Source organism: Tyto alba, unplaced genomic scaffold (assembly GCF_018691265.1).
Source record: "Tyto alba isolate M040663 unplaced genomic scaffold, T.alba_DEE_v4.0 Super-Scaffold_23, whole genome shotgun sequence".
NCBI lineage: Eukaryota > Metazoa > Chordata > Aves > Strigiformes > Tytonidae > Tyto > Tyto alba.
The window spans coordinates 16,258,505-16,283,445 of NW_024881297.1; positions in this window are offsets into that span (position 1 = coordinate 16,258,505).

Below are 24,941 nucleotides of genomic sequence, written 5' to 3' on the forward strand. Positions count from 1 at the left end.
TATTTCACTGCTTATTGTTATTATTTCACAACTTTACACTGTCTTATATGTATTATATTATTTGAATGTACTTTAGACAGCTACCTGGAATGAAGGGGGTTTTAATCAAGCACAGCAATGTAAATCAGCAAGGTATTTCAGATCTGAAAACAGTCCCACTCAATTATGTGTCTATTCTGTTAACTTTATGTTCAAGTATTTTCTGTGTGTAAAACTGAAATTTATTCATTTATACGGATAGTGTCAGAACAACTTGTGCCTCTGGACTTACATCCTGCAAAATATGTACTAAAAAAAGTTTAAATTCTTAAAAAAATTCTCAAGTCAAATGTAAAAGTGAACATTTAATTAGTTATTTTTATATATTTCATGTTATTTATTTATTTTCGATCAATAAACTGACTTTTTTTATATATTTAAAGTAAATGGGAATCTGCAGTTTTGCAACTGAAATATTGCAACATCATATAGCATTAGAAATCAAAACTGAAACAGACTATTAGCTTACTGTAAATGACAATGACTGCCTTTGCCTTAGCTGAAAGATGGGCCAAAATAAAGCTGATAGAGCAAACGACAAACAGGGGTTTAATCAAATCTTGAGCAATGTTTCTTGTATTTGACCCATTTTTAATTTAAAAATGTCCTTTAGGATGTCATATAAAATATAAAATTCTTTAATAAAAGATTCTAGCATTTAACTATAAGCTGAACGATAATAAAAAGTACATGTTTTTTAATGTGGAGCTTTTATCATACACTTTGATTTTTTTAAATCACAGATTTTAAGATAGTAGAACATGTGAAGTGAAAATAATTTCATGGCATGTGATATCACTATCATACATATTCAGTATGAAAGAGATGACAGTGTTCCTGGGCTGGCTGAAAAACAAGTACATTCTATGCAAGCTGCAGCAAGTTAAAGTCATTTAGAGTAACAGAAATATTAATTATAACACATGTTGGAAAGGGACATCACTAATTGCATAGTATACAAACAGGTCTTGTGGTCCAGTAGCTCAGAAAATCTAAAACATATTTATATGGGATTGATTCTTTTTTTCCCTGGGGAAACACCCAGAGAAGAGGTGCAGAGTTGGCACTCAAAAGTCATCAATGTTTTACATTCAAAAACAGATGTCCAATTATAGCCAAATCAATTACTCTAGCTCTGTGTTAGGGTGTAACATACTCAGGTCTAGCTTGCATTAGGCTGTCATCAAGTATACCTCTAAGTGTTTTGCAGTTGCATGGCACTAATGTATCAAGATGTTTACAAGAACTGAGTAAATTCATATTCATATCACTGGAATTCTGGATTTAGACGGGTGTCATGTACAATTTATCTGAAGTAAATGTGAACTGTTTGGCTGGAAAGGATGTGGCTGTGCAATCCTCCTTTTTTCCACCACCAGTGATAGCATGTGCCTCATTCTGCTGACAAGGAACTTACTCTGCACGCTTCCTTTCAGGATGTTCGAATCCTTACGGTTTGATTTGTTTGCATTTAGCACTTCTTGAACATAGCCATTTTATGAAAAGAAAAATTCACCTTGCTCTCTATTGAAAATAAGCAAAAATCCAATTACAACTGCAAGGTTAAGAACTTCAGGCTATATCATGTCCTTAGCAAATGTGGAAACGATGATTTTGTGCTTGAACGTAAGACTCTGTCACACAAATGCAGCACCATTACAGAGGCTCCTATCAAATAGTTAGATACCATTATACATCTCCTGCTCAATATTCTTGTTAAAAAACCTTGGCTCTTTCAGAGCTTTGCACATCTGACTTTGTCATAGCACTTGTCTCAAAATGATTGAAATTGAACCTTAATATATATATAGGAAAAGTCAGAAAAGTTACAGATACACTGCAAGCCTAGAACTATCAGTTCAGAATTTTCAGTTTTCACTTATTCAAGCAAGATGAAAGCTGTATCTTTTTCTCTGACTGTCTCTGCAACATCATAAGCAATGACACATACCTGAAGACAGTGACAGCACAGGGCATCATCCTTGACAATTGAACAGATTGGTTACAATTCTTACACTGGGAAAATTTCTGCTTATGTGAATTTATCAAAATAACTGTATTTATAATCTGAAAAAAAAGAGGGTGTTTTCTATTTCTATGCGTTTAATAATCTTGACTCCTAAAAACAATAACTGACACAATCCCATTGATGAAGTTACCAACTTTTATCTCAAGTTCACAAGTAATTTGGTCCCACACTGACATTCCAATATGTCCTATGAGACTTCTTGGTGAACTTAAATTTCCAGAAAACAAAGCAAAACCTGTTACTGACATCTCCAAATTAATCTGTATGTAACCAGAAAAAAATAAGAAGTTTTAGGGAAGCCTCAGATATCCCTTCAGTATTTTCTATGGAAAAATTTTACAACTATTTGTTATTTTATATAGTATTTTCCCATCTACCAGCATGTTTGAAAATGCTTGAGACAGCTGCTGATCTAAACTGAATATCTGGCCGAAGCTAAAAATCAAAACATAATATCAATGAAGTTTAACACTCTTATATATACATTGGAAGGAACGATCATTGCCTCTCCAAAACTGAAATGCCTGAATAAATGTAGGTATGCCACTATCTGCCTATAGCATATCCTGTGTTGTGTGATTAACTCCATAAACGATCATTTTCATTGACGTATAATTTGCAGAAAACCTTGCCTTTATGCCAGTGTTTCCCACTGTGAACTTTGTACTGATACTTCTTTGTAGCTTGCCAGGTATCAGTTTATAGTCAGCACAAACAAATCAAAGCATTTTATTTCCACCTTGTTGCCTTAACTCATTTTTCAGTCTTTATAAATACCATTAACATCTCATCTGTAATTCAGACCCCAAACCTAGGTACTGTCTTTAATGTGGATGTTTTCCTAGTCCTCACATCACTGAGATATTTTAATCTCACTCCATCTTCCTACACAAATTTTCTAAAGGGAAGGCTTTCTTGTGTGTCCGAAGAGATGAAATTAGCACCTTGGCCTTGTATCTAATATATTTCAATCTTCTCTTGTCAGCCTTGACCTCCTCCACTTTACAGCACAGAAATACACTCAAAATGGTGCACAAAAACTCAATTTTCCTCATTAATCGCATGTACCCTGTCAACTCTGTTCTCCTTCAATGGCTTTCCCTTCTCTCTGAGCTAAATACAAAATTGTCTTCCTGTATTGCTTCCCATCTCCCATGTGCACTACTAAGGTACCACCCTCTTCTTTTCCCACCAGTTCTCTATCTGTTGAATTTTCAAAGATCTTTCTATAGTTTCATTTTGAGGCCATATTTATAGTTGGAAACACATGCAAATTTCCTAGAAACACCACGCTATCTCCTTCCCCTCCAAATTTTACCAGAATGGTGCTAGACCATGAAGCTTATAAAACTTGTGTTCAAAAGGAGCAGATGGTATATAAATACTATTTACCATGCCAGATGGTCCTTTCTGATCATTATATGGCCCTATTTGTTTGTTGTAGGTATCACTAATCCTATCACAAATTTTTGCTTTTTGCCTTATGGTGGACTTTTCATTTCATATTTAATCTTATTCCAGACAATGGACACATGGACAGGAGACATATGTGCTAGAACAAAAATCATCAAGCTGTGAATAGGTTGCTGCTTCAACTGCCTATTGCACACTGATTCCCACAGTAAATTCAACTTTGAACTGTTTGTTATTTTAAGATCTTAATATCACATCAGCCCATTTCTCTGAACTCCTCTTTTTCCCACATATTTTTCATTCAAAACAAAAATAAATCCCTGTCATTTTCAGCTGAAAACAGAGACGAATATGAATTTCCAATTTTTAGATGACTCAAAAAGGGCAACATGACAACAGCATTTCTGACAACTGTCAGTAAACCACTTAAATTGGTTATCATCTAAATCTCTTTCAGAGGAATTTCCAGTACATTTTCATGCGACCTTCGATTAAGATACCCCAAGATGTTAAAATGACAAATGTATTGAGGTCCTGGGCTTTTCCTCATCGGTAGTTAATGTTTATTTTCTTTATTATTCATAGACTCAACCCTTCTACAGATTCCATTCTGTACTTTAAAAGCCAGTTTCATTTTTTTATGTTGTTGGTTTCATAGTTACTGGTCATCTTAAAAGATTTCCTCAGACAATTCTCACTTCATTCGGAAATGCACAAAAAATCCCCCTTTTTTCCCCCTACCAGAGCTTCTTATGACACTAAAACTTTTCAAAGCTAAGGAATAATTTTACTTTCAATAGCCCTATCCTCTCTTTTTTCTTAATCTCACTTTTACTTACTCTTATTACCTCAATGTTACCACTATATTTACCACACCCAATTTACCACTCTTCACCTTCTTCAGCACCTCATGAACTGTTTCTCAGAAAAGCATAAAATGTCAGTGCATTCCAATTTCTCATGCATGTTGGAACCATTTAAATATGCAACTTAATTTGTTGTTATATTGGGTTTGCATGGCAAGGTTATGGTATCAGGGAGACTACAAGGGTGGCTTCTGTGAGAAGATGCTGGAATCTTCTCCCATGTCTGAAGAAGCCAATGCCAGCCAGTTCCAAGATGGACCCACCACTGTCCAGGGCCAAGCCCATCAGCAACAATGGTAGCACCTCTGGGATTTCATATTTAAGAAGAGGGAAAAAACCGTGAGCAATAGCAATTTCATCTGAGAAGACTGAGAATATGTGAGAGAAACAACTCTGCAGACACCAAGGTAAGGTAAGTGAAAAAGGAGGAGGAGGAGGTGCTCCAGGTGCCAGAGCAGAGATTCCCCTACAGCCCATGGTGAAGACCATGGTAAGACAGGCCACTCCCCTGCAGCCCACAGGGGACCCCATGACAGAGCAGGTGGATGTGCCCCTAAGGTGGCTGTGATCCTATGGGAAGCCTGTACTGGAAGAGGCTCCTGGCAGGACCTGTGAACCCATAGAGAGAGATAAACACATGCTGGAGCAGCTTTGCTGGAAGAACTTGTGACCCCAAGGGGTCTGTTGCTGGAAGGACTGCAGCCAGCAGAAGGGACCCACACTGGAACAATTCATGAAGAACTTCAACCCATGGAAAGGACTCACATTGGAGAAGTTCATGGAGAACTGTCTCCCATGGGAGGGACCCCACGCTGGAGCAAGGGAAGAGTGTGAGGAGTCCTCCCCCTGCAGAGAAAGGAGAGGCAGAGACAACAGGTGATGGACTGACCACAACCCCCATCCCCTGCCCCCCCTGTGATGCCAGTGGGGAGGAAGCAGAGAAAATCAGGAGTAAAGTTAAGCCTGGGAAGAAGGGAGGGCTGAGGGGAAGGTATTTTTAGGATTTGGTTTTATTTCTCATAATCCTACTCCAATTTGATTGGTAATAAATTAAGTTAAATTTTCCCCAAGTAGAGTCTGTTTTGCCCATGATGGTAACTGCTGAGTGATCTCCCTGTCCTTATCCTGACCCACAAGTTTTTTGTTATATTTTCTCTCCCCTGCCCATCTGAGGAGGGGAGTGATAGAGTGGCTTTGGTGGGCACCTGGCATCCAGCCGGGGGCAACCCACCACAATCCTATGCTATGTTGAGAGATCTGTATCAAAACCTCTATCCTCTCATTAATAAATGTCTAATGAGATTCAGCTTGCCATTCAGCACCATAATAGTCATTGCTCAAATTATACTTTGCAGTGGGAAGTTAAAACTGAAAAATGACCCCAAGTAAAAATGTTGATGTTCAGATAATTAACATTTTAGTAGTTTCCTTTTGAAAATGCCCTGTGACTTTCTTCTGCAGACTTCCCCAAGAGCTTTATATAGCCTCACTTAAGGGAACATTTAATTAGCCAGGATTTAAAAGGTCCCATTGGCCACTTCAAGCTCTGTGTTAGCTGCAAAAAGAAACCAAAGCTATTTACACTGTACTGTTTAGCTTTGTGACTAAGATTTCCTAATATTTAACAGAGGTGCTAAAAATCCAAAGAAGCTTTAAACAACCAGGGAACAATGTAAAGCCAGAAGTGAAAATATTTAAAGAGGATTTCAAATCCATTTTACACAGCTGCATCTGCTGTGACAGTTTATTAAGCTTCAAGGCAATGGTTTGTTTTTTTTTTCTTGCTGAAATATTTACCATAAGCTAAATAGAATTGTCGCAGTGTCTCGAGTCACCGCCATGGAAAGCTGAACATTAGCATTCCCGAATGAGAACATTACTTGATTGATTCACTGAGTGAAAGGGTGAGCAAAATCAGATCAAAATGGAAGCCAACATGCAGGATTCAGGTCTGTGGATGGAACTGAAAGTGGAAGAAAAGCTGGAGGGGAGAAGTAACAGGCTTTGTGCATTGGTGGGCAGAAAACAGATGAGAATTTGCCATTTTTTTAATAGCTTCCAGGCTCTGGGGGTGTACCAAGCAGAAAACACATACATTTGAACCATGTTTTTTTGCACAAGAAGGTGCACAGTTTCATGAGGGCTTGAAAGGAGTTATGATTTCTCTTTAAGGAAGTGACCTCCTTGGTTGAGGGGAGCAATGTGTAAAATGATGATCTGGGGTCTGTTTGCTTTTTCTGAAATCATTAGCGTAAGATAAGATCCTTTAAGTTGTACTGTTCACAAGTGATGTATTACTGGATTTGTTAGAAAAGCAGAAACACAAAGCTCTTCACCTCCCAGCTAGGCTACTGTTGGAAACATCTCTCTCAAAACCACCTGCTAACTGCAACAAGCTAGATCTGCTACTGCCAAGCCTCCAAGAGACATATTTCTTCTAATTAAATCCTTCTTTACTAAATCCTTGTTAAATTTGCAGTCATGTGAAATAAGAGAGTCACTGGTGAGCATAATATCAAAATAGAGGTCTGGTCATTCAAACTGGACATTTACTTCAACAGGCCAGTTTCAACACTACATTAACCATGAGAGTGCCCACATTTATTTTGCACATGTGAAAAGAGCAGTTATGGGGGGTAAAGCAGAGAAAAGACTGAGGGGAAAACACACAGAAGCAAGAGGCAAATCCTGCCTGCCTGACTCCTGCAAACACTCCTGCAGAAGTCAACAGAACTACCTCTGTGAATCAAGCACGCAAGATATGACACCTCACTTTTCCACCTTGGTATTTAGAGAGAAATAATTGCACTGTGTGTGTGCCACAGAGCTAGACCCTGGAATAAAAGATACTGACCTTTAAGAGTTCGTTCCTAATTAAAGTTACCCATTTGAAATCACACAAGTAGTTCTGGAACCTTTGGCCATTCATGGATATTAAGAGTGATCTGAAAAAGCACTGAAACACAGTCTGCAATTAAATGTTCTTTAAAGTTCTGATATTTTTAAATAATGAAGAATTTGTGAACAATAGTGATCATTTTCTTTCAAGTCCTCTGAAAATATTTTCAGCACCTTGGTTTAGGATTATCTATACTAAGGCTGAGAGAATAAACAATGGTGAGGTTGCTAGGAAATTTCAACATTAAAAATTACATTAGAAGTCAAAGCTTTCATGATAGGATGTCACATCTCTAAGAAGCTATTACATATGGTCTAAGAAAATGAAAAATAAACTGTGTCATGACAATTTACCTCTAGCACTAATTTTGTTATCACGTTGTCTTTCTACAAAATAAGTTGTTATGTGAGCAAATCAAGCATAGGTTGCTATGTGCTCTCCTTACAATAATAAATGCAGGTTCCTCCAATATTTTCATGATCTATATCATCACAGGACCTTCAATTTCTTACTAAAAGATGAGCTAATCTCTAACTCTTAACATAATTTCACTTTTTTAACACAACTTCTTTCAGGAAAAGGTTGGGGGTCTGAAGAATGGGGATCATCAACAGGAATTTTCTTTTCCAGCTAGTTTTGACTTTCATGAAACTAAACTTATGGATTCAGTATCTCTGAGTCTTATCAAAAGTTACATGAGCAGGGAAGGGAGAAGCTCAGCAGTAGCAGATATTGGGCAAACCAAGCTTCAGAATTCAGAATATATTTGAAAATCAAAACTAAATTAATAAAATGAAAGAAGAATAATATCTTCCAAAAAGAAGATTGGCACGATTCAGGCTAGGAAGCAACAAAGAATGTCAGAAATCTAGTGTGTGAAAAGGAAGGTCTTTCACTTCTGAAACCAAATATCAGAGGGACAGTGGGTGTCCCTAGAATACCACATCCATCCAGAGAACAATAACTCATTTTCACCCCCATCGTGACCAGCATTGAAAAGCTCTCATGTGGCCAGTTTTCACTGAAAACTTCATTGACTTTTTTATATTTACATAGTAATGGAAAGGATATTCACTGGTCACAAAAGCAAGAACTAAGAAATCATATTCAATGACAGAGGGTGGAATAATTACCTAATTAAGTCATAACTGCAGGAAATTAGGCAATTCATGAAATATGTATAGGTAATAGATCAGTATATTTCCAGGCTTTTACTCCGCTGTTTTCATCTGAAATATGCATGCTAAAGGCGGAGGAGAGAGGCAGGAGGAGAAAGTAAAGTGGGAGAGCAAGAGTGAGGAAGGTCCGCCTGCTGCATCTGCTTTGCAACTGAAAATAAAAGATTAAAATAGATTTTAAAAACAAGTTTCAACTGCTTAATGTCACATGAGGGATATTTTCATTATATATTTCTGCTATTCAAAACTACTATTTTTCATATATACCTATAAACAGTTTTATACTTATATTATAAAAGTGCAGGGGATTCAACACAGCTCTGATATAAAAAAAACGACACTTAAACCTGAGGTACATCAGTGTCATACTCGACTCATTCACTGAAATCTACACATTTAGGAATCCTGACTACATACCTCACCACATTTACTCCATGCCTGTCTTTCAAATGCTGAAATAGAACTCCATGATACTGGGGAAAAATGTCAGACATTCTCCCTTCTACATTCTGGGACCCTGTTATTCTGTAGTGTAACCTTCCTGATTACTCTAAATTATCGACTGCTTTTCATGTCACTCTGGAGTCTGGGAAGCATATAATTCAGTGTCACTGGGCCTACACAGTCAAGGAATAGCTAAATTAATGCCTGAATACCAATCTTTAACCTGCTGGAGAAGTTTTTAAGTATTATTCTCCTTATTAAAACTCCTCTTCATTGTCAAGAAATGCAGAAGAAATGAAAACCAAAAATTTGGTGGAAAAGAAGGGTTACAAGTGTACTACACTGAAGTCCCATTAATAAGCCAAGATGATAGGAAAGTCATCACAGAAACTTCTGAATGGGAAAGGATGAGCAGTAAGGTGTCAAGAAAGAGATCTCTTCATATCCAAGAAGCTTATTTTTAATTTAAAACAATGCTCTTGACACCGTATGAACTGATAAAACACCACAGTTAACAAAAAGAATGAGAAGCACCAACTTCAACATTCAAGAAAATGACCCTGGATATTGTGACACTTTTGGGAAAGAGTCAAGATTCTGCAGCCCTTTTCACACCTAACACACCAATGTTGGACACAGGGTAAATCTTCATATATTTACCCTCAACAATACCTCAGAACATCAAATACAGAACTGATCTTGAAATAACGTTATTTACATTCAGTACAGAAAGTATCCTTACAGTAGATTTCCACCAGCGTTTCACCTCTACAGTACATCCTAATTTCATTTCCTCCAGTTTTGTAAGTTATCAAACTAGCTAAACTTAAAACCATTCTACCCATGAAAATATTCTGTCAACTCAAAACATGATTCATTTAACTTGGATGCTAGTTTTTTCGAAGTGGATTCAGTAAACCAACAAGCTGGGAGAAATCTTTTCTGGCAGCCCTCAGCTTAATCTCTGAGGTCTTTCACAATGGGCATCCTTACAAATACATGTCTTGCATTTTCAGCACATGCAAACACATCTCCAGATAGTAAAGAACAGTGCAAACCTAGATCTTTTCAGTAATGGATCCTTCATTTAAGAATACCGATAGTACAAGTACCACAGAAGTGTATCATAACAGCAGGCTTCAAAGAAGTCCTCTAGCATCTAGCGACGGGTGACATAGGTAGGCACCTCTCTTCTGAGAGGTACAGAGGCACCCATCTGCTGAAGAGACGCATTCTCTAGAGAGGCGTGCTTCTTACAGAGGGACTCATGTCAGGGATGTCTAAGAGACTGTCGAGCCTCATACAGTAGTCCACAGACTATTACCTGCTGCTGTTATTTCACACTGGCACCAATGACACGGCCAGAAGGACTCTGTGGAGTATTAAGAAGAACTACAGAGACCTGGGAGAAACAGTAAGGGACTCTTACCATCCCTGCAGGATTTCATCAATCCTCCCAGTCAAAGGGAAGGGGTTTGAAAAGACCAGTCAAGTCTGACAAATCAAAAACTGGTTACAGGACTGGTGCCACAGCCAAGGGTTCAGCTACTTAGACCAAGGGACTTGCTTTGAGAAACCTGGCTTACTCCGACCGGGTCCATCTGCCAGAGAAGGGGAAGAACATCTTCAGTTATAGGCTTGCAAAAACGGTGAAGAGGGCTTTAAACTAAAGTTTCTGAGGGAGGAGAACATCAATCCATTCCAGTCCTACCAGCTTGATGCCAGTGCCAGCAACAGATGCCCAGAGCCTGAAAAGGGGTCACAGCTCATCAGGAGGACATCTGAAGAGGAGCACTAAGGAATTCCAATCAATAAATTAGCTTCATCAGGGGTCCAACTTAAATGCTTCTATGCAAATGCACATAGCATGGGGAATAAACAAGAGGGGCTAGAGACATGCACATGCCCTCAGGGCTATGATCTTATGGGCACCACAGAGACTGGTGGGATGGCTGCTATGACTGCAGTGTCGGAATGGAAGGTTACAGGATCTTTAGGAAGGACAGCCAGGGGAGAGGAGGAGGGGATGTTGCCCTCTACGTCGATGACCAGTTGGAGTGCGTGGAGCTCTGCCTGGGGATGGTTGAGGAGCCAGTTGAGACCTTATGGGTCAGGATTAAAGGGAGGGTGGGGACAGGAGATGTTATAGCAGGGGTCTGCTACAAGCCACCCAACCAGGAAGACCAAGTGGATGAGGCCCTCTACAGACAGAAAGGAGCAGCATCACATTCACAAGTCCTGGTCCTCATGTTGGATTTCAGACACCCCAGTATCTGTTGGAGGGACAACACAACAGGGCATAAGCAATCCAGGAGGTTCCTGGAATGCATCAATGATAACTTCTTTCTCCAAGTGATAGAGGAGCCAATGAGGAGAGGTGCTATGCTGGACCTTGTTCTCACAAAGGAGGAGGGGCTGGTTGGGAGTGTGAACCTCAAGGGCAGCCTTGGCTGCAGTGACCAGTAAATGGTGGAGACCAAGATCCTTAAGGTGGCAAGGAGGGCACACAGTAAACTTGCTACCCTAGAATTCAGGAGAGCATATTTTGGCCTCTTCAGGTATCTGCTTGGAAGAGTAGCATGGGATAAAGCCCTGGAGGGAAGAGGGGCCTGAGAAAGCTGGTTAATATTCAGGGATCATCTTCTCCAAGCTCAGGAGTCAAGCATCCCAACAAAGAGGAGGTCAGGTAAAAACACCAGGAGGCCTGCACAGATGAACAAGGAAGTCCTGGACAAGATCAAATACAAAAAGGAAGCCTACAGAGGGTGGAAACAAGGGAAAATGGCCTAGGAGGAATACAGAAAAACTGTCCAGGTAGCCAGGGATCAGGTTAGTAAGGCTAAAGCCCTGATAGAATTAAATCTGGCTGAGGGCATCAAGGGCAACAAGAAAAGCTTCCATAGGTACATCAGTGATAAAAGGAAGACTGAGGGAAAAGTGGGCCCTCTCTGGATGGAAATTGGAGACCTGTTTACCCAGGGTATGGAGAAGGCCAAGGTACTCAACAACTTGTTTTCCTCAGTCATCACCAGCAAGCACCTCCCTTGTGAGGACAGGATGAGAGAATTGGGGCTGATCAGCTTAAAGAAAGGGTTCCAGGGAGACCTTATAGCATGATTCCAGTACTTAAAGCAGGCCTACAGGAAAGATGGGGAGGAACCCTTTATCAGGCAGTGCAGGGATAAGATGATGGGTAATGGTTTTAAACTGAAAGAGAGTAGATTTAGATTAGATATAAGGACAAAACGCTTTATTATGAGTGTGGTGAGGCACTGGCCCAGGTTGCCCAGAGCAGCTCTGGCTGCCCCCTCCCTGGAAGGGTTCAAGGCCAGGGTGGACGGGGCTTGGAGCAACCTGGGCTGGGGGAAGGGGGCCCTGCCTGTGGCAGAGGGGTTGGAACTAGATGATCTTTAAGGTCCCTTCCAACTCAAATCATCCTGTGACCTTTTTCACCTGTTGTGCTTCAAGCTTTTGAACAACTTTAGTTCTTCTTCCATGCCACAATCCCTGGGTTGCAATTCAAGTAAAGGACATAACAATCATGTGGAAGGCCTGCTTGTTAAACATACTCCTGGGTTCCACTTTGATGGGTTTGTTTTAGAGTTGTACAGGCACTGAAGTTGTTATTAAACCTTTCCCCTGTTGTTATTTGAGTTTATGCATGAAGCCACTGTAAAGACATATTTTTAGCCTTCTGAAGTGTTTTTCCCCTCTCTGTTAATTATCAAGTACCTGACTGATTGCTCATGATTGATGACTGATGGAGAGAAGGTTCAGCAGGTGTTAATAGTTTGGTTAATATGAGTGGCACAGAGGAATGAAGTGGCCCAGAATTTCATCAAACTATGCTTGCTGCTGTTGCCTGTAAAAGATTTTCTCCATGGCAGAACATGTGTGTGAATTGTATAAACTGAAAATGGAAATTTCTATAAGGTGTTATTACTAAAAAGAGTATTACTAAAAGAGTATGATTATTTCTGATCTCTGCTTATAAAAATTGTTGTTTAAACTTTCAAGTGGTACAGATAGTATAGACAAGTGAAAAAGAACTTCAAGTGGAATAATTAAATACTACAAACTAAATTCAGCATTGGGAAATATATCTTGCAATGTAATCTAAAACCTATCCCAATAACTTCATATAATTACGAACAGAAATTCATCTGCATGAAAGACTTAAATAATTTTTGAAGTTAGTAATTGAACAAGAATTCACCTTAACACAATTACACAATTACTTCCTCTGAGGCATGGGAAATGCAGCCAAGTTATTTAAATACAAAAAACCACATTTGAAATAGATTTCAAATTAACTAAAACACAGACCCACCTTTCTAGTGTCTTCTGCTTTTGTGGATTCTGTGTTGCTGTGGTTATATTGATATGTTCATAAGCATTACTCCCCATTCTATGTTTAAGTACCTCTTCTAAGAAGCAGACCCTGAAGGGAGTAGGCTGGTGTTTCTGCCTACATAGCACTTCAGCGAAAGAAATCAGGATACCTAAAAAAAAATCTTCTGATAAGATTGAATTTTATGTAATCCATAACATGCATGAGATGTACAAAAGTGAAGTGACTAACCCACTTTATAGAAGTATTTGTACATACAAACTTGTAGAGTATGGATATGAAAGAGATGACCTGATAATTTTTTTTTTTTAGTTTAATTTATATATTCTAGAATAGTTACCATTTTTCTATTTCAAAAAGGGGAAAAATTCCTAGAAACAATAAAAACCTCAGTCCAACAGAAAAATCCATAGAAAGTTTTCAGAATGTTTATGAAAAAATCTTAATATAAAAATATGAAAGAGGAGACATCTTTGGGCTAAATTAATGCTTAAACATTATTCAGAAAGGTAGTGAAGATGTTGACATTCTTTCAAAACTACAGTTTTAAAGTGAAAAATTAAAAGGATATAGAATACATACAGTTATATATAAATATATGCTTCTGAGTATAGCTAGCAGTGAATCCTTTTCTACAGAAATAATAAAAGCTTTTATATATATATCTCTAACATTTTACAGCTAAATACAAGAATATACACATTACTCACAATTATGAAACAAGTCAGGAAATCAAACTAGTTGTATGCCCTAATTCTAAAGTGTGTTGTATTAATTTTGAAATACAGATTATACACATCTCTCTTTGTAAATCAAAATAAGATTGATGCCATTATCTCCTATAAACTACCAAATATGATGACAACCTCTGAATCTCCTGTCTTCATTTCATTACTGTGTCACTGAAATTCGTAAAATCCTACCTCAGAACCTCATGAAATTGTAGCCGGTTTTCTATTAAAAGGTTGATATGATAAATGAATTACAAACTTAAAGTTTTAATCCTGCTAATCTAACACTAGGAAAAAAGTTTCCCCCATTAAGTACAAAACAAAATCTGTCATGTTTACAAAGGTATAGTAATTGTGTACATGATGGTTATAATGTAATTTTTTCTAGGTTTTAGAAATGTGTATTTCATCGTACAGGATCATGACATACCACATGCTGCTCACATCAAGAAGTGCTTAGAAAATAATTTTACCAAAAGAAGCTCTTGGGTTTAAAATTTTAAGCATAGAATTCCTGTCAAGTTTCAACAGAATTTCTACTTCTAAATCTAGTAAGAGCTTTTGTAAAATCCTGTTCTCTTCTACCATGTTGGCAAGTCTTTTCTGAAAACCTGTTGGTGAAACTGATTCTTTTTGCTCTTGAGACAGAACAATTAAGACTTCTTAAGCACAAGGAGAACCCTTGTTTCTTCTAGATTCTGAACTCTTCCGTGGAAACAAAACAAATTTAGCTTAAGAAAATTTGTGAAGGCTTTTGCTCTAAGTAGGAGAAGCAAATTGGACAACTATTCTTTACGAGATTTGAATATGTTCAAGTTGAAAATCCATGTCAGTGACTTAGAGGAAATTGGTACACAGAATAGGGTTTTTTTACAGTGATAGTTTAAAAAAATAAACAAACAAAAACCAAAAAACCACCCAAAACAAACAAAACAAAACCTAAAGAGAGGGTTGGTCATTATAGCAGCAAAAATAGGAATTTGGGGACAGATTAATCAGAAAGCATTTGGGTAAGTCAAAGGTTCAAAAAAAAAATTTCCTTCCCCTCCAACTCAGCTAAACAAATATACCCAAAACAATATTCTTGTTGCTTTCAGTAGCACCTAGGTACAGCTTCAGTATTCGTAACAAAACTCAACAACGAATGCTAAGGAAATATGAAAACTAACAAAAAACCCAGGCTTATTAATGTTCTTGCCGATAAGCTTTTTGAGGTCAAGAATTCAGAAACAGAAGAATCTACAGTAGGAGCATGGCTGTTTGTGCTGCATCCTAAACAGCTCAGGGCATGCATTTCTGGATTTCATTTTTCTCTAAAGAGAAAGTTTACAACCTCTCTCTAAAGTGACAGTCAGAAATGATGATTTGCTGACAGTGATATGTGACCATCACAAATAGTGTTTTCTGAAGGCAATACTTCTAGTTACTATGTACCACATCAAGAATGGCAGTTTTATAGAGGAAAACATTGAGAATGACCATACTTAAATAGTGTGATACAAGCCACAGATTTCTCTTGTTCAGGTTTGAGCTGGTGCTTTTGTACTTCAAAGAAAAATAGTCTGCAATGGACATGCATATCTATAATATACACATATACATATACACACACACCGATACATATAACTGGCATGCATATATCTGTTGTCTCCATTACATCAGTAGGATGTTACTTCCCTAGATTGTCACAATGACTTCTCTACTTCATCTAGACAAAATTCAAAATATTTTATTTATTACATATCACGAATGCTGTTAGTATTGTTACTCATTTGTAAGAGGCTGATTACAAAGACAGAAAATCTCTGTAACCAGCCTCTGAAAAACAGATTTTTATGTAAGGATATTCCAAGTATTATCGTGGGAGTTTTCGTTCTTTTTTTTTTTTTTTTTCAAAATATCAGCTATATTCCATAAATATTCAATTTGAGGGCTTGAATCTTTGGGGAAATTGGCTTCATGACAATTTACAATAAACAATCTCATCTTGTAGTTCTGGTATGAACCCTCACTAATGAAAGATGACATTTCTTATGGAATCAAAATGGACAAATAGAGAAGAAAAGAAAAAAGTTACTGTTTCTAAGCTCTAAGGCTAGAGCATTTTATAGTATTTAATTTACTAAAAAATGCTTATGCTTATTCTTTTGAAAAACAAACATTTTTTTTGTAAGGGAAAATTCCAATATTTGTTTATTATTATTACAGCCAATGGATTACTAAATGTTTCTGGCAACTAGACAATCCAGTATCCAATGCACTGTTCATCAAGCCAGTAATGTGTTGCCTTTTTAAGGACATGCTAGGGACCACAATAAATAGCAGTCAAGAGCAAGAGTGTTACTCACAGGAGGTAAATGAGTTGTATGTGCACAGCCTGAATGAATGAAGCAAAAATTTACTAAAAAGCTTTGAAGTATTATCAGATAAAAGAAGGCAGAGCATTGAGTTTAATGACACAAATAAATGCAGAATAAATTATGAGTTAACTGGACTACCTAGGTTTCTTAAAATTGTCCAAACTGTTTAAGTTAAATTGACTAAATGACAATGTATTTCCAGTGTTATTAGTGTAGCCACAATATGATTAAATACATCAAAAGTGTGTATTTATTTTATGTATTCATCTTTAAAAATCAGATTTATAAAGCAATGTGAATCCAAAATAACGTGTTTTTTCACTCTCCTATTCTTGGGGGCTTTTTCATTTGTTTCTCTTGAAATGAAGTCTGTAAATAACATTTATTGCTTTTAGATGAATTGATGAGTTGTTAGATCAACCAGAAAAGTGGAAAATTGATTAACAATGCAATGTTATCAACTTCAGATCATCATCATTACCACTTCTGATGACCCCAGTAATTCTGACATTAGATGTAATCATTAGAGCATCTATCTGGTCTGTCTGGCGTTTAGGATTTACATTAATCAAGGACTTGTTAAGGCTAGACTTTAGAATTCAGTCCATCAAAATCATCACTAAAGTGTTTCTAGCCCCCATCATCACTGTTCAGTTTATGCCTCAAAGTATGAGGGGTTTTAGCCCTAAATAATTTTATCCCATCTAATGTAACTACACATTCTCATCACCCACATACACATCTAATCCCCCTAAGTTCTTTACCTTCCTGATATCTCATAAAAATAATTTCCATAAGCTAATTACATATTGGGTAGAAAAATATTTCATTTAATCTCTGTCATCTCTCTCTACACAATCATCTCTTAACCTCCCAGAGTCCTATAACCAATCTTCTGCTCTTCCATTGTTTGGCATTCAGACCCCAACCAATTCATCTGATAACCTCTACCATCTCTGGCTACTGCTTCTTCTAATTGGCTGAGCTCTGACCTCAGTGAAGACATCCAACACTTTCCTTTTCTATTTCAGATCACTTCTAACATTTTCTTAGTATCTAAATCAATTGGCCCTCTGTGTTTCCCAAAGCAATCCCATTTTTCATTTGCTGATTTTGTGTCACCTTGTGCACCCTCAGTGGATCACCTTTTCATACATCTAACATCAGTTGTTACTGTATTTCTCTTATTCATCTAGCCTTCTCAGGACCCCAGACCAAAATGATTTTGTGACTTGACACATATATAACCTGTTTCTTGAATTCCTTCTCCAGAAACTGATCTTACCCTACCCAGGCTGTTTATCTATCCCATAATTTCCTGTGCTTATTGTCTTTTCTTGTCTTCACCTAATGATTTTTCATACAAACTTTTTGACAAAGTATTATATTTGAATAATAGGTTGAAACTGAATTCTGAAATGTGAAGAAGGAAAGCAAAGAAAAACCAAAGCTGATAAAAAGCACAGAGACCTGCTGTTGACTTTACCAAGATTACCAAAGTATCAGAAGATAGAAGCTGAAAGAAATTCATGTTTAGTGCACAACAGTCCCAGTTAGACTTAATCAGGGGTAAGGTTTCTAGTTTTTTCCAGTTTCTATCCAGTATAAAGTTTCGTTTATGTGGGAAAGGAAAAGAACCAATCCTCACATTGCTGTGAGCCTAGCCCAAACTTTTCATTGTATGAGTCCAAAATTATTCTGTTAAAACTGAATGCCAGGCCTACAGCTCCAGCTGACAAAATCCTTTCCTCTGCCCTGACACTGTTACGTATACATCTGGTCTCTTTGCCTTCCAGAAGAGAGTTAATTTTTTCTATGGTCCTCTTCCTCTTTCAAATGCTCAGTCTCAATAATTAAAACTGAACCATAGCACTCAGTACACATTACTGGAAAAGAATGGTTGTAGCAAGAAACAAGGTCAATAAGCAAGCAGTAAGATTGAACATGACTAACATGAAGGTTATATTGCGATTCCAATAACAGTAAGGCATAAAAGGAAGACCTAAATCACTCTATCATCCAAGAAAGCAAGTTACAACAGACAATTCTGGACAGAGCAGCACAAACTAACAACATGTAGTTCTCTAACATTCATTTCTTCAAAATACTGTTGGCAGAAACAATCAAAGTCTTTATGTGTCATTCATACACAACTCATTTCTTCTTTACTTTATTACTTTCATTAGGAATTATTGTTAGGTATTATGTACAACATGTGAGGCTTCTTTCTTAAAATAAAGTTTTAGATTATTCATTTAAAAATTGACATTATCTCTGATGGCAAGATGCTAATTTTAAAAAGAAATCCAGTCTCTTTTGTCATCTATTTTGTCAGGGTAACGCATCAAGTCAGTAATTTTTAAATGACACTTGATTGAAATATCATATTATATGCATATTATAATTAAATAATTTATGTGCAAATGGGACCTATACAAGTAGACTAAAAGCTATGACTATAATCACAGATATGTTTCCTTGATATAGACACATTATCCTAGCAAATGTTTTCACACACATCCCTGGAATGCTATTTTTTTTTTCCCCCTTTTTATACACATGCTTGATTACTTTCTTTTTGTAAAGATCTGCAGTTTAATTTAAGAAAACACTGCAACAGAATAACCTTTCTAATTGTAAAGATTTCATTTCGCCTTCAGGACACATGAGCAAATAAGAAACATATTTAATAAGTAAAGAGTATCATTTACTTTGGTTAATTTAACAAAATCCTGAAGGCCATGATGAGGTAAATCTTCTGTGAGCTACAGTAAAATATTGCATCAACAAAGCTGGACCCCACAATCAAATAATGGATTAACTGAGATATATTTAAAACTCTATGTGCACAGTATTATTAGCTACAAATGGTCTTTACTGAGCTGTGTAGGGTAGGCTTTAACACAACCTTGTCTGGACACTTACTAAAAAGTAATTCTCTATCTTGTCACAATTGACTGTGTGTGTCAGTTATAGGATTGAATAGCATCTGAAAAATATCCAAAGAAATATTTTTTTTGTCTGAACTGAGCAAGTTAAAGCTTATTATTATTTATTTTTAAGCCAAATTTATGCTTTAGCTCTGTAATAAGAGAGCTCATTTTTGTACATGAGCATATCACATCTGGTTTAAGGAAGATTTGATTTTATTGTAATGACTACTACTCATCTTGGGACAGTTAGAAGTATAGTACTTCACAAGTCACATACTGGTTACTAGGTTATACCTTTTGAATAGTATCAGAATAGCATTCAAAAGTCAAAGTACAGAACCACTCAGCATTGCTGATCCTTGTAGCAGATATTGATAATTTATTTTACTTAAATTCAAAATGGAAAGTTCATCTGTGTTAACTTTCCCACCTCAATACAATGGAACTGACCTTCAAGAAGCATCACACAAGAAAACAAAAGAAAATCTGTTATTCTTAGACAAGAAAATTCAAGCCTTATCCTTCCTTCATTTTATGGATATGACCAGTTGTTCAAACGCAGACTCTAAATTACTCAGTAAAAATATCCATGAAAATCACAAAATCATACCTATAGGTAAAATTAAAACTGTAAAAACAGCCAATACGTGGAGCATCTAGAGTCACCTTTTTGTACAAATATTGTTTTGTCATGAGAATCTCCAGGATGGGAATTATGGACCAAATGTATACACTTTCATTATCAGATACTATTATGTCTACAGCAACATGCTGTATATAATGTATATAATATACACATATGTAATTTGTGCAGATTGTAACCCAAAAGCTGGACTTACTTTCCTGATTTTCACCACAATATTCCTGTCACTTCTAAAAATAGCATTGATGACAAATCTCCTGAAAACAGTCTAGACAGCCACTTGTATTTTTATTTTGTTTTCTCTTTGCAAAGTAGCATATACAATTTAAAAGGGTTTTTTCTACAGTAGATTCTATACTAGATGAAGCTCATTGCAAAGAAAAATCATTAATTCAAGCAGTTCCTAACATTCTTTAAAGGAACTTAGAAGATTAAAATGCTCTGTCTCTCATGATATCAGGTTTTCAGATTTATCATTACCAGAGATGCACAGCCTCTGCGAGTCACAGATATATTTGCTGAGGAGAAGGAAACAGCCCCTTTCCAAGGCACTCATTTCTTTTTGAGAGGATAAGCCACTTATGGTAGAGACAGTTCCTTATATCTGAAGAAAAAACAAGAACCAGCAGCTTACAAAATGAGGTTTTAGAATAATTTGCCATGGTCTATCCGAGTAGCCAAGGTCATTAACAAAAGAGGTCATTAAGCTTTTATGAAAGAAGCTATTACTGAGCTTTCCTCACTGAGTAATTGTCTCTGGAACCACAGTTTATTCCCCTAATTTACAGAATCTAAAGAAAAATTCTTCAGCAAACAGAGACGGGAGAAACCCTGATGCAATCCAAACCCAAAACGAGATTAAAACTTATTATAGCTCCCCATGATAAATAAATTGTTTCTTCCTTCTTGACCAACCTGTTTTTTAACTTATATCAAAATCATTCTGACCACTCTTTTTTATTTTTACTGTTTTAATTTAAAACCTCTTTATGAGGTCTGAAATAAAACTACACTATTCAGCATATGAAACTCTGAGTCATTAATATACTGCCCCAACATAAAAAGGATATTATTAGAAATCTCTAAAAAACTCTGAATGTTAACATTGCACAAGCTAAAGTAAGCAAATAATGACTACTAGAGTTTCTTTTTTTTTTTTTTTTTTCCCATCTATTTAATAAGTAAAACACCTCAAAAATATTTCAGGTATCTAAAAGACCAAAGGCATATAATTCTGCACTATTACTTTGATGTTGATTTTAGTTCAGCTTCAGCTAAGAATTCCATTAAAAGGTCAAAACATTGTGAAGTGTACCACCTATTAAATTCTACAACAAAAACTCTGTAATTTATTTTTTCTGTGTAGGCCCATCAACATCCATGGCACTAACCATAGAGTGTAATACTACTGAATTAAGTGATGGCCGAAGCACATTAGTTTTATGGAGCACTTTTAAATTTTTGATGGACTGTACTGATCTTATCTCAATTAAATGATACTGTATATTTTAAAAGGCTGTCAGTCATTTGACATAAACATAAATATTGCTACAGCAACAGACTAAGAACCACAGTCCAGTCTTTAAAGACAGTAAATTAGTTTTAAACATAAAGTTAAAACATGGCAGCTTGTAGTAGCTCAGTTTCAAAACAATAAGCCATCTGCCTCATTAAATCATCAAGAGCACTCATCCTTTCCTTCCTCTTGGCTAAAACTGTTCTTCTCAAAACTGTTGAGCTGTAGCCAGGACTAATTCACTGCCCTTTCAAGAGCTGTTCCTCCTCTGAATAGCTAAGCATCATCAGCTTGCTCACTCGCTTAATAACTGCTACCCTTTCAAACTCAGGAAGGTGAATACCATATGTAGAGACTAGCAAGGGAAAGTGATGAACACTCTAATTGCCCCACTTATCCACCCCTGAGAGAATATATGCATCTTCACAAGAAATAAGAGATACTATCAGGGATTCTTTGTCCTAACAGAGATTAGTGAGCATGTCCCCTCAAGAAATACATCTTTCCAGTTAGGTCAATCAAAACACAGATAATATTCCCTTATGAAAACCCCAGCAGACATATACAAATATCTCAAGTTATAGACAGCAATCTGGATTTTTGTTAACCAGAAAAAGATCTGCTACATCATCAAGATCATGCTGCAAAATGAAAGGATGGCTCAAATATTTGATAGAAAAATTAAAACTATTTTTTTCCTGCAATAGAATAACCTGTTTATACTACCACACATGGCCTACAGTAAGAACCAAACAAGTCCTGTAGTGGTAAATCCTATCCAGAAGCTGTGAACAGAATAACAAATAGCTCAGAACCTTTATATCAATATCATCAAAATAATAGAACACACACTGAAATTACCAGTAGCACCAGGATAAAAGCATAACAATTATCGGAGGCAACCAGAAAAGCTTTAGATGAGAGTTCCACAGGAAAAAAAAAAAATCTGCAGAATGCCTTTGGATTTTGTGGAGAACCACCTAATTTCATACAAATGCCAGAGAACATTTCTGGAAAAAGCAGTAAAAGTTGCATGGTCCACACTTTGCCTGACAGCAGACACTACTTTCATTGCAAGTTTGTGACAGATATTTGACTAATAGCTGTTTAAAAACTTCCAAAACCAGTGATTCCTTCATCTCATTGGATAATCTACACCAGTGCATAACAATCTTCACCAGCAGAAAGTTTAGATTTGTTTTTAGAAGTATGTCTGCGTGCCCAAAATGGACAGAACATGTAATGGGATGACCTCCTCAGCACTGAGAGTAGAAAGGAACATAATCTAGATGGTTTTGTTTATACATGTAAATATGATGTTTTCTATTCCTTCAAACAACATAATACTGACGATGTAGGCTCAGTTTGTAATTCACTCTAACCCTTATATTCTGAGGAATTACTGCCTGGTTATTGCTATCTAATCATAACATTTGTCAGCAGGATGCAATTCAAAATGGAAAAAAGAACAGGAAAAAAGAAAACAACATCACCCCACCTAGCCCCTCCCCCAAAACAAACAACAAACAAAGCAAACAACAAATAAAAAACAACAACAAAACATCCCCAGCCTGTTGAGACAAATTTTCTTGTTCTAATCTCAGAAATAACTGTAGCCCTACTAGACTTGGCGTCACGAACAAATAGGAGAAAAGTTCTTTCAATGCCAACACACGAGTCATTAATAAAACACTGAAGGGAATCAGAATCAGGATAGATCCTGCCCTACACAATGCACATCACCAATCTGGCAATGCACCACCCTAACTTCAGAAGTTTCATTTTGTTTGATAAGTAAAATGTTGTTTAACTATCTCCCCTAGGTCAGAGAGAGCAGATTTTTTTTAGGAATTAATCAAAATAGGGCATGTTATCAGTTCTTGATTGATACTTCATGTTGCAGAAAAACAATACTGGAAATTCTGGTCACCTTTGAAGACAATGACCACTGTCATTGATTTGGAGTTCTATGCACGGTCTTTATTCAAAATGTTTTATCCCAATCATTGCTGTTTTAATCAGAAAATTTACTGAGGTATTTTATTCCAGAAGAGTTAATCTTCCTTCAGACACTCCTTTCCCTTCCTCTCCCCATTTATAATAACTATTGTGCTATTTTGTTACATAGTAGTCCTTCCCTCTTGATAATTTCAGTTCCTTTTTTCATGACAGTGATAGATGCATCTGATAAGTCATAGAAAAGTAAACTTGACAACATTTTCTACTTCCAACTCAATTTCTAATCTGTTTCTACATTGACTCTTTTGCTCCAGTTAACAAAAAAATGATGTCTCTAAGCTCATATCAATTTTAATATTTACAACCTGTCAAAATGATTCACATTCATCACTGAAGTCTTCACTCAGGTGTTTCATTGATCAGGTCCCAAATCCCTTTCTTTAGTATGAGCCTTAAATCAATCTCATAGCGCTGGCAACATCCCTCACAGAAGGTAAAGAGACATTTTTAGCAGATAAAAGCGAAAGGAAAAGACCTAATTCCTATTTAGCTAAGCGTTGATCAACGACAACACTTTCCTGAAGTTTCAAAAGACCTTATATAAACAATCAGCTTGCAGTAAGAGGAAATACTGTGACAAGAAGGTCTCTGTTGTTCAGCATCAGTGTCAGGTTCCATATTCCCCCATGAGTACAGGGCACTGCCTGCCCCAGCTGGAGCTCCCCCAAAATGCTCCTAGGGACGAGACCTCAGTGCCACACAGATTCACTCAGCCTGTTTACTCTTCCCACCTTGCTGACAGAAGAGGCAAAGGCAAGTGCAAGTCCCAGTCCCTCTCCATGAGAAAAGATCTAAATGGTGCCAGATGGGGCTGCTCAGACTCATAAATAAAATGTTTCTTCAGAAATCAAATAACATCTTTGTTTGGTGAAAACACAGAAAACTTCATACAAGTGATTTAAAATAAATAAATCTTTCTGCAAGCTCAAACACTGTGGTAGTGCACTGCCTTTTACAGTTTTCTACTCTGTTTCAAATTGTGAGAGATCCAAGCTGAAGATTGAAAACACAAGACTATCTGAGGGATTCTGCCAGCCCTGAGACAAGCAGCCCTGCAGGACATGTCCTAAATGTCACAGGTAGCTGTGAAGTGAATGCCAATGAGAAATGAGAAAAAAAAAAGTGATTTTATGTTTCCATTAATCAACTTGGTCTTTACAATCAGCCTTATTTTATTAACATAACCAGATAAACATACATACGTGTCTCATTAAATTCAGAAGGAAGGCCAGCCAGCAAAATCTCACAATTCATCAGGTAAGGTCTTCCATATTGAAATGACCTCAGAGGTTTTACAGGGCCTTGAGTATCACAGCTCCATTAAATATTCTCAAAGTCTTAAATCTTATCCTTCAGACAATATAGTTAGGCCAATTTCACATTTAATTTCTCACTCTTATGAAGTTTGACTTCTGCACCTCTGCATACCTTAAAAATTGAAGACATTCTTTGCAATAATAAAATAACTTCTTTCAAGGATATAAGAGATAATTTGATGATCATTCTTTAAAGCAGGAGGT